The sequence below is a fragment of the Vicugna pacos genome, chromosome 1, assembly GCF_048564905.1.
Source record: "Vicugna pacos chromosome 1, VicPac4, whole genome shotgun sequence".
NCBI classification, from domain to species: Eukaryota; Metazoa; Chordata; class Mammalia; order Artiodactyla; family Camelidae; genus Vicugna; species Vicugna pacos.
Genome location: NC_132987.1, coordinates 86,700,532 through 86,718,966, shown reverse-complemented (window position 1 = coordinate 86,718,966; position 18,435 = coordinate 86,700,532). Strand labels below are relative to the sequence as shown.

At 33.5% G+C, this 18,435-nt stretch overlaps 1 non-coding gene across 8 annotated transcripts in view; it reads right to left on the bottom strand.

Moving 5' to 3' along the window:
- LOC116277668 (uncharacterized) overlaps positions 1–18,435 on the bottom strand; it is a 299,305-nt gene that overhangs the window by 171,022 nt on the left and 109,848 nt on the right. For all 8 annotated transcript variants that reach the window (XR_012075489.1, XR_012075482.1, XR_012075484.1 and 5 more), the window contains one exon: positions 15,848–15,939. This is a non-coding gene — a transcript (uncharacterized protein). The remainder of the gene's footprint in view (positions 1–15,847; positions 15,940–18,435) is intronic.

Sequence of the window (18,435 nt, the reverse complement as noted above, 5' to 3'; positions counted from 1 at the left end):
TAATTCTGAAAATGTATTTTTCCACTATGCTATTTGTGACAGAAAAGTTAGCCTAGTGATTGAGTTAGAAAGCACTAATCGCTAATATGAGACACTCCTTTTTCCTTTTCTGCCAAAGCTTATGGTAGCTTAGTATATGTATCAAACAAACAAATCAAATCAAATGTATGGTTACCAAAGGGGAGAGAGAATAGGGAGGAGCAAATCAGGAGCATGGAAAAAACAAATACAAACTACTATATATAAAATAGAGAAGCAACAACGATTTACTGTATAGCATATGGAATTATATCCAATATATTATAATAACCTATAATGAAATATAATGTGCAAAAAACCCTGAATCACTATGCTGTACACCTGAAACAAACACAGTATTATAAATCAATTATACTTCAATAGAAAAAAAAATACCTACGATGTTACATATATTAGCATGAAACACTTCCCTGTTATTCTCTTGATAACGAAACTGCTCATAATCATTGAAATAATTGATTATGGTTCCTTAAGATGTTTGGTCCTATCAACAGTTTATTTCAGAGGCTCGATAGGAATGTTGGCTCCAGCTTTCAATGAGCCGCCCACAAGGTAAGGTCTTAATGTAATGAAAAGAAATGACTTCAGGTGTATATCAGAGAGGAATTATTTCAGTGGGATATCTACTTTTATTCCCAAATCCCATAGTTTCTCAAAAAAAAAAAAACCTGGATATAAAACTGAACACAGGTTTTAAGGAAAAAAAAACTCCAATGTCAGTTTATTCTTTAAAATAGGCTGTAACCAACTTTGATTTGTTATCATTTGCACATATCACTCTTACTATGTTTAATTTACAGATATGTAGCTTTGCTCTTTGAAGATAATATTTTAGGGCGATTTAGGTAGCTATTTTAGGGAGTCTGAGCAGCACCTTTTAGCTCAAAGATCATATGCACACTTTTTATTTTATATACATATGAATAAACAGATGCTGCCAAAATGTCTATGTACTACTAAGAAACTCCCCAGAAGTTTTAGTGGATACATTCTGCCTCTTCTTCTCTTATTCTATATTTTATTTTTTTTAACATTTTTATTGATTTATAATCATTTTACAATGTTGTGTCAAATTCCAGTGTTCAGCACAATTTTTCAGTCATTCATGGACATATACACACTCATTGTCACATTTTTTTCTCTGTGATTTATCATAACATTTTTTGTATGTCTTATTCTATATTTTAGATATATAAAAATAGCATTTTACCTAAATACTATGAAATTATACAAGATGCTAAAATATTAGAGGTTACTGAGTTCATTATTTTCACCTAAATTTCTTCCATTTTATTATTAGCAATTTTAGTGGCAACTAACTTTTCTTCATTCAGTATCTGAAAAAATTAATACAGCTGATTAATCATTGGTCAACTTAAACAGCTACAAATGGATTATTTGAGCTTATCTAAAAATATATGCCCTTTAATAGAATTAATAAACATTTATAGAAAATATGACTGAGAAACTCTGACATTTAACACACCTGCAAAAATAACGTATGTGTCTGAAATCTATATATTTATATTACACATCAAAAGAGACATGACAGAATACGTGCTACAAAATATGCAGATGGTTTATGGTGTGTGGTGGTTATTTTATGCCTGGTCATGGGGTGCCCAGATTAAACATTACTTCTGGGTGTATCTGTGAGGTTTTTTCTAGATAAGATTAGCATCTGAATTGATGGACTTGATAGATTGCCCTCCACAATGTGGGTGGACATCACCAAATCCTTTGAGGACCATAGTAGAACAAAAAGCAGATAAATTTGCCCGTTTTTTCATGCCTCACTGATGTTTCACATCTCATCTCATTTTCTGTTGCCCACTGACTGACACTTTTGTCTACCCTGGTTCTCAAGGTTGAAGAACTGCAAACTTGTTTGAAGCCTTGGAACGTCAACTGAATTATACAACTCTCTTTCCTTGGTCTGAAGCTTGCAGATGGCAGATCAGGGGGCTTAGCCTCCATAATCTGTGAGTCATTTCTTCACGATAAACCTCCCCTTCAAGTGCACAAAATAATTTGAATTCTATTGATTCTGTTTCTCTGGAGAGCCCTCATGGTTTGGGATAGGAATCCACATACATTTTTGACCCAGCATTTTTTTATCTTGCAAGACTGTCCTTTTTCCACTATACATCAGTGTTGCTTTTCTCACATATCTGGAGACTGCATATGTGTGGGCCTGTTTCTGAATTCTCACTTATATGTCATTATTTATTTTTGGACCACTTTTCAATTTCTATGTCCCTTTCTTTTCTCACCCAAAAAAATGGTGGATGGTCGTACTTACTTCGTAAGGTTGTTAAGAGGTACTAATCAGTTAATATGTTTAAACTACAATTAAGATTCCCTGGAGTAATTGTTAAGTGTGCTAGTAAGATTTGATAATAATGAGAATCATTACAATCATTATCATCATCCTCATCTGTTTTCTCACAATCTCTTCCCTGAGATCTTGAAGATAATTCTCCTTATCTTCCATGATAGAAGCAATTACTTAATTGTATATTTAATTCACAGCAAAATGTAGTCTACTTTATATCTACTTTATAAAATTGTGGGGTTTTTTTTTGTACTGCCTGGGGAAACTTCATCTCCAATTTCTTTCTTCTTGTGTTGGATTGCCGTATCTTTGTATAGGCAAAATACTGTTTTCTCTTTAATTACTCATCATTGCATAAATAATTAAAAAAAAACAGCCATTAGAAAATGTCTATTGAAAGAGGGATGAGCACATTATTTCAAGCCACTTAAAATTTTTTTCTCATAGAACAGGGCTTATGTAAGAGTAAAATTAGCTTTTACTTCTTTCCAATTAATGGACATGGGCAGCTAGAGATTGTTTGCAATATGAACATTCTTTTCCCTTCTGCTGTCAAGACACAGAGTGCTTATACGTATATGGATATATGTGTGATTCCTGATTTATGACTAGATCTCTGCTTCAGGGAGCCAGGATGGGTCCAAGAAACTCCAGATAACAACAGGTGTACTTCCTTTATTCCAAACAAGGAATTTGGTGTCTTTATCTCAAGGATCAACACTCTCCCTAAAGATTTTTTTTGTCTGAAACAAAACAAAAATAATTGTGCTACCACTGAGTCCCTTTTTCATGACTTCTTATTTTAGCCTTCTCTTGTATGACTTCCACACTACCACCACTTTAATATTTTGATATTTGCATTTTGTACAAACATTGCATATATACACACACACATATGCATATTATTTGGCTGTTTTATTTTGCTCTAGGTAAATTCTTTCATTTTATTATTTTTTGTGCATGATTTCTAGGAAGAGAAGGGGCATTTTAATTTTAGGACCCCATCTGCAAACCAGAAATAAAACTCACTTCACACGATCAAACCAGGAAAAAATAAAATACATAATATTTAAATTTTGGTGAGATGATTCTATTTTAAAGGTTTATACCGTAATAGACACTTTACTTTTCCACCAAATGTCATCTTGTAAATATCTAAATTATTTTTATATGTGAGTTTGCCATTCTAAAAGGAACCATAAGATATGGGTACATGCTATGTTACCTGGCGCTGCCTGTAGGTTAAGAAGTATGTAATGTAGACACTCTGCATGAAGGTAATTTGTTCCTTTTACTTTATATATTTATGAAATCAACTGGAAATGCAGAAGTAGCAAATTATACCTTGTATCACATCCCTGTTAAATTACATACAGAGTAAGCATATCATACATTTTGAAAGTAAGCTAATCATTTTTTGAAAGAGACTTTGCATAATTTTCCTAAATGTCAACATTTTGATTCATATAGTTTATCAAAATAAATTCTTCTTGCCTAAAATCACCTAAGACACATCACAAATCCAGGACACTTCTATATTTTGCTAGAATTAAAACTTTCGAAACTTCTTCTTATAAGGGAATTTTACTCTGACATACCCAGTTCTCTGATGGTTCACAGTGCTGTAAAATTACAGTGGTTGATTGAGTTCACTACATTTAGAAATGTTATAAAAGTAACTGGCCCCAAAAGGGATCCAAAGTTTAACCATGGTCTCTGTACCAAAGCATATAGGGTTTGCCAACAACAGAGAATGATTAAACAAACTCTTAAACATGGTCTATGTCTTATATGTATAAGCAAACCAAATTATCTTAAGACAGTTTAAAATATATAATAATCTTTTAACCACATGCTACAGATATCATTTATCAAAAAATTCTAAGAATATATTTATAGCATGATGAGTTTTTCTGGGAGGTCCTCCATAGCTCAGTGGTCAATCATTGGACCAAGAGGCCCAAAGATCTATCACTTTAAATCAGTTTGTGCCAGATTACTATAAAAAACAATCCAGACACAGTTGAATTGTGAAGCAAATAATCAATTTCCTTTCCTTAAAAAGGATCCTGCAAAATATTTGTACTTGCTTATAAATTCAGGTGAAAGGAGAACATTATAAATCACTGAGGCACAGACAAAATAGCTGCTCCTGTAGTAATACAAGAGAGAGAGAGAAAAGTCTGTTCTGTGGAACTGGTCAGTTCTAGAATTCAAAAAGGGACAAAGAGAAAAAAGCAATTTAAACATATCTCTATTTATATAGCCATTTTATTATAAATGATTTGTTGTTTAAATTAACTGTATAATGTTAGGAAGAAAATGCAAGTAGTACTAGCATTAGGGACAGAAGTAAACGAGTAATACAAACTAAATATGACATCCCTTATCTCATAACATATAAATGCAAAGTAATTCTCAAACTCGTTTTTATATCAATTTATAATTATCTGTTTTATATAAAGCTCTATGTTTTTATTTAAAATAAATATACATTGGATTTAATTCTGATTTTTAATGTAAATTTACATTCATGAAACTTAATTTTAATTTTCACTAAACCTTATTTTTGAAAAGAAATTCATTTTTATGCTTATTGCATAAAAGATGAAACAATCAGAGCGAAGTGTTTAGATACTGAGGAAAAGAACATTAAGTAATTACTTTTTTTACTATATATGTTTCAGGTGTGCAGTATTGTAATTTGACATCTGTATATACCACTACTAAAGTAATTACCTTAAAATTTTTTGAGAGTCAAAAGATAGTAGTTGTAATGGGAACCATCACATATTTATAGAATTCTCTAAAATATTGTTAGTTGCTTAGATTGAGTTTATTTTAAGCATAATATTTTTAATTGAAAGTTATTTTGCAGAAATATCAAGGTAAAGAACTGAATTTAAGTGCTGAAAATGTACTATGTTAAACATACTCTTGACGGTTTTAATTACATTTCTTGATTCAAAGGACCTACTGAGAGGTAAAAATTTTTAAGTGTGATTTATAACAAAACCCTTGATGAGTGCTAAGTACAATTCAGGAAAAATAGATGGATTTTTATAAAATTATCCATTTAATGCCTTTCAGATAGATTTTAATTTCCTAATGTGATAAAAAAAAATTAATACTCAACGGAACACTGGACTCTAGATACTAACTAGTCTATAACTAATTTTTCCAGTAAACAGAATGAAAAATAAAGCAGATAATTGGTGTAATCTTCATCCACATTATAAGTGATCAGAACAAGTTTCTGCCTTTGAATACTTTTGTTTTCATCTTAATGAGTATGCTCATTTCTTGCTTCAGCTCCAACATATAAGAAGCTTAGAAATTGTTTCTCCTGTTCTTACAAGAAAAAGTCGACTATTCTGGGATTCACTGAGACCTGGGGTCCCACGGCAAACCACTGTGCCCAAAATCTGGAGCGACAGGAGCACCTGTGGTTATGCAGGAACTGAGTTACTGTTCTGCTCACCTGGAGCAGAAACCACTGGAGCTAAAAAACTGGTAGGAATATGTAAGTGGTCACTTTGAGGAACTGCTGGAGGCTCAATGTGGACTGGATTTAGAGTGAGAATCTCCTGGGGGCCATAGTCTTGGGAGAACCCCTTTCACATCTATGAATTTCCCCTTCTGGGACACCATCAGGTTATAAAGATGAGAATCAAAGAAAGATCCCTTCTAGGCTCTGGAATGCAGAAGAGGAAAGTAACCATTGTAAAATACACATATAATCTTTTATATAAAAAAGGCCTACATTCCAGGGGAAAGGACTTTGCTTGAGGACAGCTCTGAAATGTACTGGTAGCTGGGGAAGGGAATTCCTCCCTATTCAAGCTACCTTCAAACTTTCTGTCTCACCTAAGGGAGGAGAAAAGAAAACCACAGTCAACAAAAGTAAAAGCTGCAGGGCTACAGATTGGGAATGTTTCACCCAAAGAAAGGAGCAGGGGATAGAAAAAAAAAAAAAACTAGCTACTCCAATAGAGATACATTGCTTGAGACACTCTTCTGAGACATATACCCACTGGCAGACTGAGATTTAATCAGATTATATAATTATTCTACTTTCCTACAACTGCCACATCAACAAGGTTCTGTTAATAATAACTTGCAGCTGAAAAACTGCAAGAAACACATTCTCTCTCAGTTTTCTATTCAGTATCTTTGATTTATACGGTTTATGTATTTTTCAGACAAGTATCCCTGGTTTCCACTCAAACCTTGGGATATGATAGAACACAAGCGATTATTTATAACAAAATAAAGTCATAACAGAGCAAAGAAGATGAATACAGGTGCTGAAGGCAGATGCAATATTGTGTCAGGGTTAAATATTTTCAAATGTTTTAGTAACCTCCAGGCAAAGAGTCAAGATGTGGGGTTCACTAGCATCATCATTATTAGTATGGTTCACAAACTGAGTGTCTGTGATTATGTATGGTATATACTGCATATTTTATTCTCTATGCCATAAGGATAGAGTTGTCCATCTCTATCCTCTATAACTAAACACCTATTATCCCAATGGTGGCAATTTTTCAGTTATTAATCTCCCAGCTCCAAATCCACCCTTCTATACTTTGCTCTGTGAAACTGCCACTGGGCTTCAGTAAACCATATTTTTGCTTTGCCAGATGGCTCCCTGTTAGTCTCCGAAGATAGGGCATTCTGAAAGGAGGCTTCAAAGCTAAAGGAGGAAAAAGATTTCTCCTCTTTTCTCTCTGTTACTTATGGGGTTTTCTGTGGGCTTACAGACTCCTCACTGTTCTTTTGAGGGCCACACCTGCAATGTTCCTTCATTCTTTATAGACGCTCCTTTTTGTGGCAGGAGATGGATCCAGTTTGCAGGTTTTCCAGCACTTACAGACATCTACATCAGACCCCAGCAGCAGCCAGCTGGTGCCACCTCTCCAAAGGTCTACCAAACTGTAGTTAAACATACAGCAAAGCAAATAAAGAAAAAAAACTGAGATGCATATTAACAAAGTAAACTCATGTTAGAGTCTCCATTGTAAGAATTACGGTGCTCAAAAATGGGTTAATATTGAATGATTATTTTTGAGACTTTTGTACATATCTAGGAAAAGAGCGCTTTTTTGAGACACAGACAAATGAAAATAAAAAAAAACTTTGCCCAAAATGTGGGATTGGAGTAAATGAAATAGCTCTATTTAAGTCAATACCATTTGGAAAACCTAGGAGTGAAACTGTGAGTGCAATCTGGAAAGGATGCAGAATCTCAAAAGCAGACAGGGTTTGAGAAATATTTTTTTCAGGGAGATAGTAACAGTATTGTAAATCTGAAAAGTTACTTTAAAATAGTTCATATAATAGTTCATTTGTATCCTTAATTTATCTTTGGTCCTTTCCTTTCTGTAGAAAAGATAAAAAATAAAAACTCCATAGGAAAAATAAATAAACAGCATCCTTTCTTACAATGCACACAGTGTTTAGTTCTAGTAACAGTTTAATCAATGATGTTTGTTAATATTAGTCTATATTGCAGGAGAATAATCAGAAAGCCAATGGGGCTCTGAGCCTTTCACACTGAGGAGAGTCTCACAGCTAGTGAGAGAGCAGTGAGATCTTTCAAGGGTCTATGACCACCTACAACTTTGCTGGTTATCTTAGAAGCCAATCTCTTTATCAGTAACTTAGTGAATAAAATTATTTCTTCTACTTTCTTTTCAGAGTATGCTTTGTTGATGGCAAATTTTAATTACACTATACATTGGAAAACGTGTATCTTATTTCACTTAGTAGTCTATTCAGTTCTCCAACATGGGGGGCCACGCCTTTCTTATTTTAGAATCGACCACTGCTTAGCATAGAATTTAGCACACAATAAGACTCAAGTACACTAGCTGAAAACAGAAATTTGGCTCTGTCATTGGGCTTGAAGGAATCAGAAAGATCATTTAATAAACTAAAATATATAATGTTATAGAAAAAAAGGTATATTTTAAAGAAAACAGCATGTTAGATATGATGTGGCCTGTAATCCACTTTAGCAAATACTGGCTGACTAACGATGAAGTCCTAATCCTAGTCTGAGGGGACATATATTTAACCTGTCATTATTAATGTATATGATACATAAAGTTCATATATAGACTTATCTTTTCCTTTGTAAATCTTTACATATACTTTTCAGAGTATCCTTCTGCCTCAATTTAATTATGTACCTTTGCAATGATCACTTGAGTTAAATCCTATGAGTTAAAATTTCAGAATTTATTTCTGTAATATTTTCTATTTTTAAATAAATTTCAATTATTGTACATTAATGAAACATGAGGAATAATTTCATAATTGTAAGTCCTATTGTTTTATCTCTGTCACAATTAGGAATGTATTATACAACAAAAAGACCACCAAAGGGGTTTAAAATGCAATTGCAGCATGTGTTTTATTAGCACTTGAATTATTTGTCTATTTCTCCCTTTAAAATTATATTATTTCTAATTAACATAATGTATGCTTATTGATTTAATAGTGCTCAAACCTCACTAAGGAAAGCGATGTCAAAAATTGATGTGTTCCTTTTGTACTTTTTCACACTGTATTCATTTCCATAAATTGGGATCAGTTATACATGCTATTTTACAATTGGATTCTTTAATGTAAAATAAAACTAATTCCTAAATAAATAACTATGGAACTAAATCATTTTCTGAAAATCAACTATTTAAATCTTAATTTTCCATTGGTATAAAATCTACTTCAGTGAGTATCTTAGAAACTGCAATTTAGTAACTACTGCCTTACTTTGATGAATTCCTAGAAGAAAAATGCATAGGTCAAAGTGTTTTCGTGTTTTAAAGTGCAGTGAGTAATACCAGATTCATTTCATAAAAATGATCAATTCATATTTCTACCAGTAGTTCTGAGGTACACTCATTAAAGCTGTATCAATCTTTGGAACTTTATAAAAAATGTATTTTATACCTTTTACTATCATTGTCTTTGCACATCTTTTCTCATGTTTATTAGGTGTTTCTTTTTGTTACTGTGAATATTGTTTATATAACTTTCCCAACCTCAACTGGTTTTATTTTAATGGCTTTACCAAGTTATAAGATTTATTTAGCTCCAAAGTACTCAAGCAGCCATTCACACACTTTCCCTCTATGCTGCTGGACTCCAATGAGTTCAGTGACCTTGAACTCCCATAAGATGAAAGCAGCTTGGCCCTTTAATCACTGCTTGAGGGGAAGACATCCAGTAGCTAGGAATATCTGTTTGGGGATCAATGTGTTCAAGGATAAATCCTGTTGTTTTAAAGCACCAAATATTGAGCTTTTCTGTTACAGGAGTTCAGTTGCCCTATCTGACATATTCAAAACATAGAATTTTAAAAATCAATCTGTCAATAGTTTGCTTTATAGCCTCTGTGTTTCTGATTAAGTTTTACACTTCTGTGAAATCCTAAGAAAATGCTCTCCAATAATTTCTTACAATTGCATTATTTTCATCTTCCCTATTAATTTTAATAGAACTAGAATATGTTCCTTTTTAATTGGTCAATTAAGAAGAAAAAAACTTTTTGTTTTTGCAAGTATATCATTAAAATTTGGGGGTATCCATCACTTATCATTTGTAAGCTATATAAATGACAATACTAATATTACCTACATGATAAAGTATAAGTAAAAAGAGAAAATAAAAGAAATATTAAAACAATTCACGAACTATTTCATCAATAGATGTAATATATACATACATATTAATCATGTATAATTTTATGTGGTAAATCATATTTTACAATTAAGTTCACAAGGAGATGTAAAATATTACTTTTGACTTAAAAATACAAAAAGGTATAAAAGGAAGAGCTGTTCAGCTTAAAAAAACTTACTTTTATTAATAAATACAAGAGCAGGAAACAATTGAGAACAAAGAATACGTAATACTGTATGCAAATGTTTTCACCCTTTTTTCTTTTCAGAAATTATTGCTATAGAATAATGGATGGTTTAAGCTATAAAACTAGTTTAAAGTTTACAGAGCCCAACACTCACTGAGATCTAGAAATGTCATGTAACTTTTACAAGTTAAGCATTAATTAACATAGTTGTTCTATAAATATAGTGATTAGTAGAAAATTACTAGACAATTTGATTTTTATCTGATCATTACAAATCCCTATGAACATGTGTGTGTGTGTGTGTGTGTGTATTGTAAGTGGTCTGTTTCCATGAGACCTAAACAGATAAATCACATCTTAGGTGGTGATTAAAATTTAAGTCATTCATAATGTGCAAATAAATACACATTACTAGAAGAATATGAAACTATGGTACATATTTGCTCCATGGAAATTAGTTTTAAAATATTGATAACTAAAGATATATTGTAAATATACACTATTTAAAGGCATGCTACATTTTTGTCTTAGTAGAATTTTATGAAATGATTTTGAAGACTATTAACATGCCATTTATATCAAAAGACATTTTAGCAAATTTGTTCTGAAATATTTGCTCAACACGTATTTATTGAACAACATAAACCATAATCATTCAGACATTTAAAATATATTGAACACCTAGAAAATGCATCAGGTTTGAAACTAAGATTAATGTGCCAATAAAAAGGCATGATCCTTCTTCTTACGAATTCACGGGCATTATTCTAATCACAAAAATGAACTTAATGTTGTCATTTAATCATGAAGTATAATTTATTGCTATTAGTTTGTATTTCCCTGTTGAGGGTAGTTTTATATATCCATTGGCTCTTGGAAACGATCTTTTGAGAAGTGACTATATCTTTGGCACAGCGGTCTTTAACATACTGGTTTATAAGACTTTTGTATTCAAATACTCAATAAAAATTTCCATTGTCATATGTTTCTGTAAAATTTTTTATAAAACATATCTCATCATTATTATAAAATATATTTTTACTATATAACAAATTCTAATAAATATTTAAATTTCCCAGCACTATTCATTTAAACCCTTATTTCTGTCATATGACAAATATGAATTTGTTAAGCTCTCTATTACGTTCAACTAGTCTATTGAAGTACCTCATGTAATACCAAACTTTTAAATTACAGGTTTAAAAATCTTGATTTCCAGTAGCATGTCTTTCTCTACATCTCCTTCTTAACCACTATTTTTTTCTTTACTTCTTTTTTATTCTCTCCATTTATTCTCTACTTTCTCTTTATCCTTCTCATTATCTTTTAACTCTTCTATTTCCTAAATTGTGAAAACTATTCTTGAAACTTTATGCTTGTCCATAAATGTTTAAATCTGCCTGGATTCCATGAAAATCCCTGTAGGAATTTTGCTGGGAATCATGTTTAATTTGTGGATTAATTTCGGGACAACTGTCACGTTCATTAAATTATTATTAAGTGAACTCATCTCTCCATGACCATGATATATCTCTATTTAGATCTTCTTATTATTTCCTCCAATAGATTTCTCTAATTTACTCCCATAATATCATGACAGATTTGTCCCCCCACTTTCAGCTTATCATCTCCTAATTTCTATTTTAAGAGGGTATACATTTTAAAATAGAAAGTGTATTTTGAAATGATACTCTCAGGAATAAAAAGGAAAATTTTTAATTTAAAAAATATTGAAGATTTCCAGTTTGGACAAGATGACATAGAATTGTTTCTTACTCCTCTTCTCTAAATATAAATTCTGTAGTATACAAGGCAACAAACATAGGAGGACTCTAGAAGGTGGAAAGTGTGCAGCAAGCTGGTTCAGGACCCCAGAACTGGAGGAATCACATAACAGCAAGGTGTTTATATCCCTAACCCCAGGGGAAGACAGCAATCCAGGCCCAGCACTTTTCTGGTCCCAAACCTAACAACAGCAGGCAGCCTAGGCAGGCTCATTCCTTCCCAGGATGAAACTGGAGCCCTCAGGCAATACCAAACAAGCCTTCTACTACCTGACCACTAACAACAGGCACCTATGGGGAGCCCTGATAACCATATGTGACCAGGGGAAGAGCTTGGGGAAACTCTGTCCACACTGGGTTGAAATTGCCCCTCCTCCCCAAGTGGCACATGGGTGGCTGGGCAGCGCAGGAGAAATGGACCTGACACTACAAGCAACCCAGCATGGAAGCTTCTTTGTCCCTACAGGCCAATCCAGGACTTCTTTTTCACGGGGGGGACACTGGAGTATTCAGACCCAACCTAAATAAGTGGCCCTGTCCAGGATGTTTTTTTGTCCATTAGGACCTTAGCATCCTCTTCCCCACCCAGAGACAGAGGGTGGCTGGAAAACCAACAGAGGAAATTCTGTCCCAAGAAGTGCCTAGCCCAGGAAGCACTTCTCTTTCTCCACAGGCAAGGGAAATCATCACAACTGGAGACTCGATAGGGAAGCCTCTTTATTCCCAAGAGCCTGAAATTCACCGTACCATCCCAACTGAGGGGCATCTAGTGGCCAGGACTAGAAATAGCTCTCCTACCCGCTCAGGCAGTCACAACAGCACCAGATAATCCAAGGAGACCAAAATAACACTGCAAGTTCTGAAAATGAAACTGGTGTTGACACATAAAGTCCACAAAAGTAGACCAGGACTTAAACAGGGTTTAAGCGCAGATAGAATGAAGGATATAACCAGATCAGGAAGTCAACATAATAGACAAAATGTCCAGAATACAAGAGAAAATCACTTATCATATTAAGAGCCAGAAAAGTAACAACCTGGAGAAAATTGAACTAACTGACACCAGCACCAAGACGAACCAAATGGAATTAGTCTATAAGGATTTTAAAGCAGTCATCATAAAAAGCGCTTTAACAACCAATTAGAAATGTTCTTAAAGCAAACACAAATTTAAATCTTAGCAAAGAAACAGAAGTTATAGAAAAAGGCAAATGTAAATTATAGAACTGAAAAATACAATAACAGGAATAAAAAGACATGATGGATAGAATCGATAGTAGAGTGGGGGTGATGGAAGATGAAGGAAGCTGAGGACAGATCAATTGATTTACCTAATCTCAGTCTCACCAGTCTGAGAGAAAGTAGACTGGAATCAATGAACATAGACAAAAGGGCCAGTGGGATGATAACAAAAGGTCCTATACTGTGTCATCAACATACCAGAAAAAGAGAAAGAGAACTGGGCTGGAAGGGCATCTGAAGAAAATGGCCCCAAACTTCCACATTTAGCAAAAGACAAAACAGATTTAAGAAACTGAGCAAACCTCGAACAGAAATCTGAAGAATTCTATGTCAGAACATATCACAATTAAACTTCCAAAAACCAAAGACAAGTAAAAAGCCTTGAAAGCAGCCAGACAGAAATGGAACATCAACTATAAGGGACACCAATTCTAATGACAAATGACTTCTAATCTGAAACCAAGGGGGTCAGAAGAAAGTGGCACAACATTGTTTCAGTGCTGAAAAAAACAACTTCTCAGACTAGATTTCTCTATCAAGTAAAATAATTCTTTAGGAATGAAAACGAAATAAAGACATTCTCAGATAAAGGAAAACTAAATGAATTTGTCACTAGCTGGCCTAAAAATTGGTTATTGGAAGTTCTTCAAACAGAAAGGAAATGATAAAAAGGAATCTTAGATTATCAAGGAGAAAAGAAGAAAGATCAACGGAAAGAACAGTAACATAGATGTACACAATTGATTATCCTCCTCATGAGTTTATAAATCATCTCTGAGGATTAAAGCAAAAATAAAACAACCATCAGACAGTGAAGGGACCCACAGATGCTTGTTATTTGGCCTGAATGGTGTGTAAAGCATTTTGTAGTCTTTATGAGGAATACACTACCCAGTTTGGCCATGACCTCACACCCCAAATCCCCCATGATTTACACTATGCCTAATTCACCCAATCTCAGGAGCAAGTCTTATTTAAAGTGATGCTTAAAGGATTGGTAGAATTTGCATGAGAGGGTTAGAAAGAAGTGGGATTCCAAAGGAACCAGTTAGAAATAGTACAGTTTTCCAGAGTGATAATTTGTTTATTGTCCCATCTGTGAGTTACCAAATATCTATAACATTTTCTTTGTGTTCTGAGAACTAGACTGTTTTGGAAAACATAAAAATGTACTTCATCATTTTCAAAATGTGCTTATAAAATTAATGTTTTGTTGCATATCAAGTTAAAATGCATTTATGAGAAAATGAATATTTAACTTTTTTCTAAGCATGACAAAAATTGTAGCATTGTGTTTTTATAGAATATACAAATGCAGACATAAATATTTTTGTAAAGGACTACAGACTATGAAAATACCTTCATTTTCTCTTGATCTTATAAATAGCTACAAAACAGAAGGAAATAAATTATTCCTTTCTTACTAGAGCTTTTTGCCTGTTCACAACAGATGTTGTTTCCACAAATTAGTCTATAATTTCTTTTATGACTCAGACGGAACAACCCTTCAATTTATAGTCAGGAAATAGATATAGTGCTGCATATAATTCTGGTAATTATGTAACAAAATTGCACTTTGCTATATGAAAACCTTGGCCATCAATCATTCAGTTTAGTGTTGGGGCAACTTAATCTTCTGTTGTACCAGCTGTGCAAGGCTCAGCCACAAACACAGCAGACTAACAAGGAATGAAATGTAAATGATCAGTGTGAAAGATAATAGCTGGACACCTAGCCACCTAGATAGATAGCCACCATCTAGATACATCGAGCTGGTCTGTACTGCATGCAATGAATGCAGACTTTTTTTTTCTGGGGAGAGACATACATTATCAATTTTCTACTTCATAGAATTTCAATATATTTGTCACCTAGTTTACAACTAATAATAACAACTTTGGTTTAAGTAAAATAAGTATTTCCTTCTCTAAACACAGTTTATAATATTTGAATTTGACACAGTATGTGAGTCTTAGATTTGAGAAGAAGTAGTTTTAGATATCATAGTTCTGAATGAGAAAAATTTATAAACAGTGGGGGTAAGAAATTGGCGTATTTAGTTCAGGAAATTTATAACTCTTAAATTAAAAGCCTAGGGTCACTTTCAAGGTTTTCAATTTATTCAACGTTATGTTCATTTTATATCTTATAGACATGTAATAGAATTTCATTAATGATAAAAGTGTTACGTTGAATGTCCTAGAGAATCACTGCTCATCTTAATATTTTACATTGGTTAATAATTTATATTTTAACAGCATTTTCTATTCATTATTTTTTGAAGCTTAAAATATTTTATAAAATAGCTGATGCAAGCTTACTGATCCCACTTTACAGGACATATTGAAATTCAAAGAAGGAGAGTAACTGCCTAAGTCCAACAGTATGTAGGTGAAAAAGGTCAAAATACAAGTCAATTCTACCATCTTGGCAACTTTAATTCAAGGCTTACACAAAATTGGATATTCTTGTTATTTCTAATACCTGTAAATGTAATATTTTGGAAATACATGCCTCTTTTAAGTGTTAAATGTTTCTATGTATTCAGACATATAAAATATAACAATTTACCTTGTGTTATAGCAGTCAGCCTGAGGAAAGCAGAGAGAAGTCAGTCTCCACGACGGGTTCCTGGGACTGAGACAGCATAATCCCTGAGAGACCTGTGGCCAAAATCAACACATCTATGAACTTGAACAATTGAAGGTTCTATGTCCCCACCTTAATGGATCTGATTTATGGAAAATCAAGGATGAGAGTATACTTCCACACAGTCAGTGGGAAGCAGGGCTTTTAGATATGTCAATTATTGATTTTAGCTAGGTAAATGGCCATGACACATCTTTGGAATATGAAATCCTAAGAGGCCAAATGGATCAAATTAAATCAAAATCATTATCACATTAGACTTCAGGTAGGCAGGCAGGGACATGCCAGGACCTGCAGGCAGGCATAATCTCTCTACTCAGGAAGTGCAGATACAAGTTCAAGGGATGCAAAATCTATGTTCTGAATCTTGGTTGTGTTGGTAGTTTGTACTGAAGAAGAGATATGAAGCCGAGGTGCTGTACTGTGGTAACAGTGTGCACCTGTGTGCCTTTTCCTGTACTTAAACATATTTTTTCTTATATGGGTCAATGTTGCTAGTATGAAAATAGCTCCCCAAGAAAGGCAGGGACTTTGCTGCATCAGATATTGTTCCTACTGTAAGGAGGAAAACAGCACAGATACAACATTATTAAAACACCTGGCTTTTAATCTTGGAGAGAAGAAAATCTAGTGCAAGTAACCAATATTGATATTAGTAATACAGTTTTGTTTTCAAAATGGGTTCTTTATGAATATTTCAACTGCACAAAAGCAGGTATCACAACTATTTTCCAGTTAAGAAAACTCACATAAGGAAAGTCATAGAGGTAAAGCTGATGCTAAAATGCTAGGCTCATGTTTTCAAGCTCTGTTCTATCAATATAATCATCACGAACATGCACAGCAACTGTGCTGCTAATACTAAGAATAGTGTCAGAGTACAGTGTGCAATGCAATTCCAAGGTAAATGCATCCTGTCCAACTAAAACCCTGCGTATTTTCATACCTCTGTCAAAAATTTAGTAAAAGTAAACATTAAAGTATTTAGCATGAGATTATTGTACACAAAAGAACAGTTCTTGAATTGGGAGTTTTCAAATTCAAAACTGATATGAAGCTCAGAGTCATGACTTCACAGGATGGTTTATAACATGAAAATGAGGAAGTTGTTTAACCTTTAGAATGATTGGTTATTACAATGGAGGCTTCAAGATGACATGAGATTGGTTAAAAGTAATTATCTTATACCATGCTTGGAATATGACAAGTTTCTTTTATGATTATTAGGGGCATTTACAAGAGATAACCTAAGTTTCACTTAAATTCCTAAAATAAGCTAGATTTAGTTTTTCTTAAGTGGCTTAAATGGTTTTGTCGGCTTAGAAGATTTTCAAGATTTTCATTTCATTTTATTTTAACACCTCTTATCCAGACAAATGACTGCAAGGGAAGCCACTTCAGATCTTGCCTACAATTTGGGTCTCAGTTTTAAAGTTCACCATTCATGGCTACTACATCTCAATCATAAAAATATAGGATAAAACTTTTGATTTGAAAATTAGAGGAACATACAGAGATAAGAGCACGAGAGAAGCCTGCATCTTGCAACTGTGGGTTGAAGAGATACACTTATGGAAACAGGCATCATAATTTTAGCAAAGGTTGTAAATCTCCAACTGAGTAATATCTCCAATTGTGGTACAGATGCCTGTGTAGTAACAGGCCACGGACAAGCACCATTGGGGCAAGTTGAAAAGGGGAGTTGTGAATTGCTCTGAGACCTCTAAAGGAGGCAAAGTTTTAACTTGAGTATTTAAATATTAAATCTTCAGTTAAAGCAACTGGATAGTGTTACGGCAACTGCCCAGTGTTTTCTGCCAATGATTCCCTATAGGAAGTGTATGTTGTCAGGATATCTTGCTGCATGGCCTGTATTAGAAATTCTGATAAAGATACTCTGAGGCTTCATTGAGCAAGATGCTAATGACCAAGTAATTGTTCTATAGTATTATAATTAAGTATGATGAGCCCTGATAAATGCCACTTATTAGTCCATCATGGCATTTAATTGATCTAATACTGCACAGTATTTGAAATGATTGAAAATAGGAGACAGTGAAGGGCAAACAGGTGGAATCATGCCTTATGTTTAAAAATGTACTTTAATAGGAAAACCATTAACATTCTCATCAAACAAATTAAATAGACAATGAATATTTTAAAGTCACACACACGATTATTCTTTGGAGGAGCAGACATCACCTTACTGCTGTGAAAAAAGGACACTTTTGCTACTGGACTCATTCAATGGCACAGATAAAGTTCTGTGTTCACTTTTATGTGTGCCATAGTTTTTGAGAGAATTTGATTAATCTTTAAAATTAAAGGAACTAGCATGTTGTAAGGACATGAAGTTAGAGACTATAAAAAAGTTGAAGAAATGGGGATTATTTAAAATTTGGAAAATGAATCTTGAAGGATGCTATCTTCAGATAGTTGACCTGTTGGCATGTAGAACTGAATTGAAACTTGTTTTGTGTTGCTCTGGATGTCCCTTGTTCAAATTATGG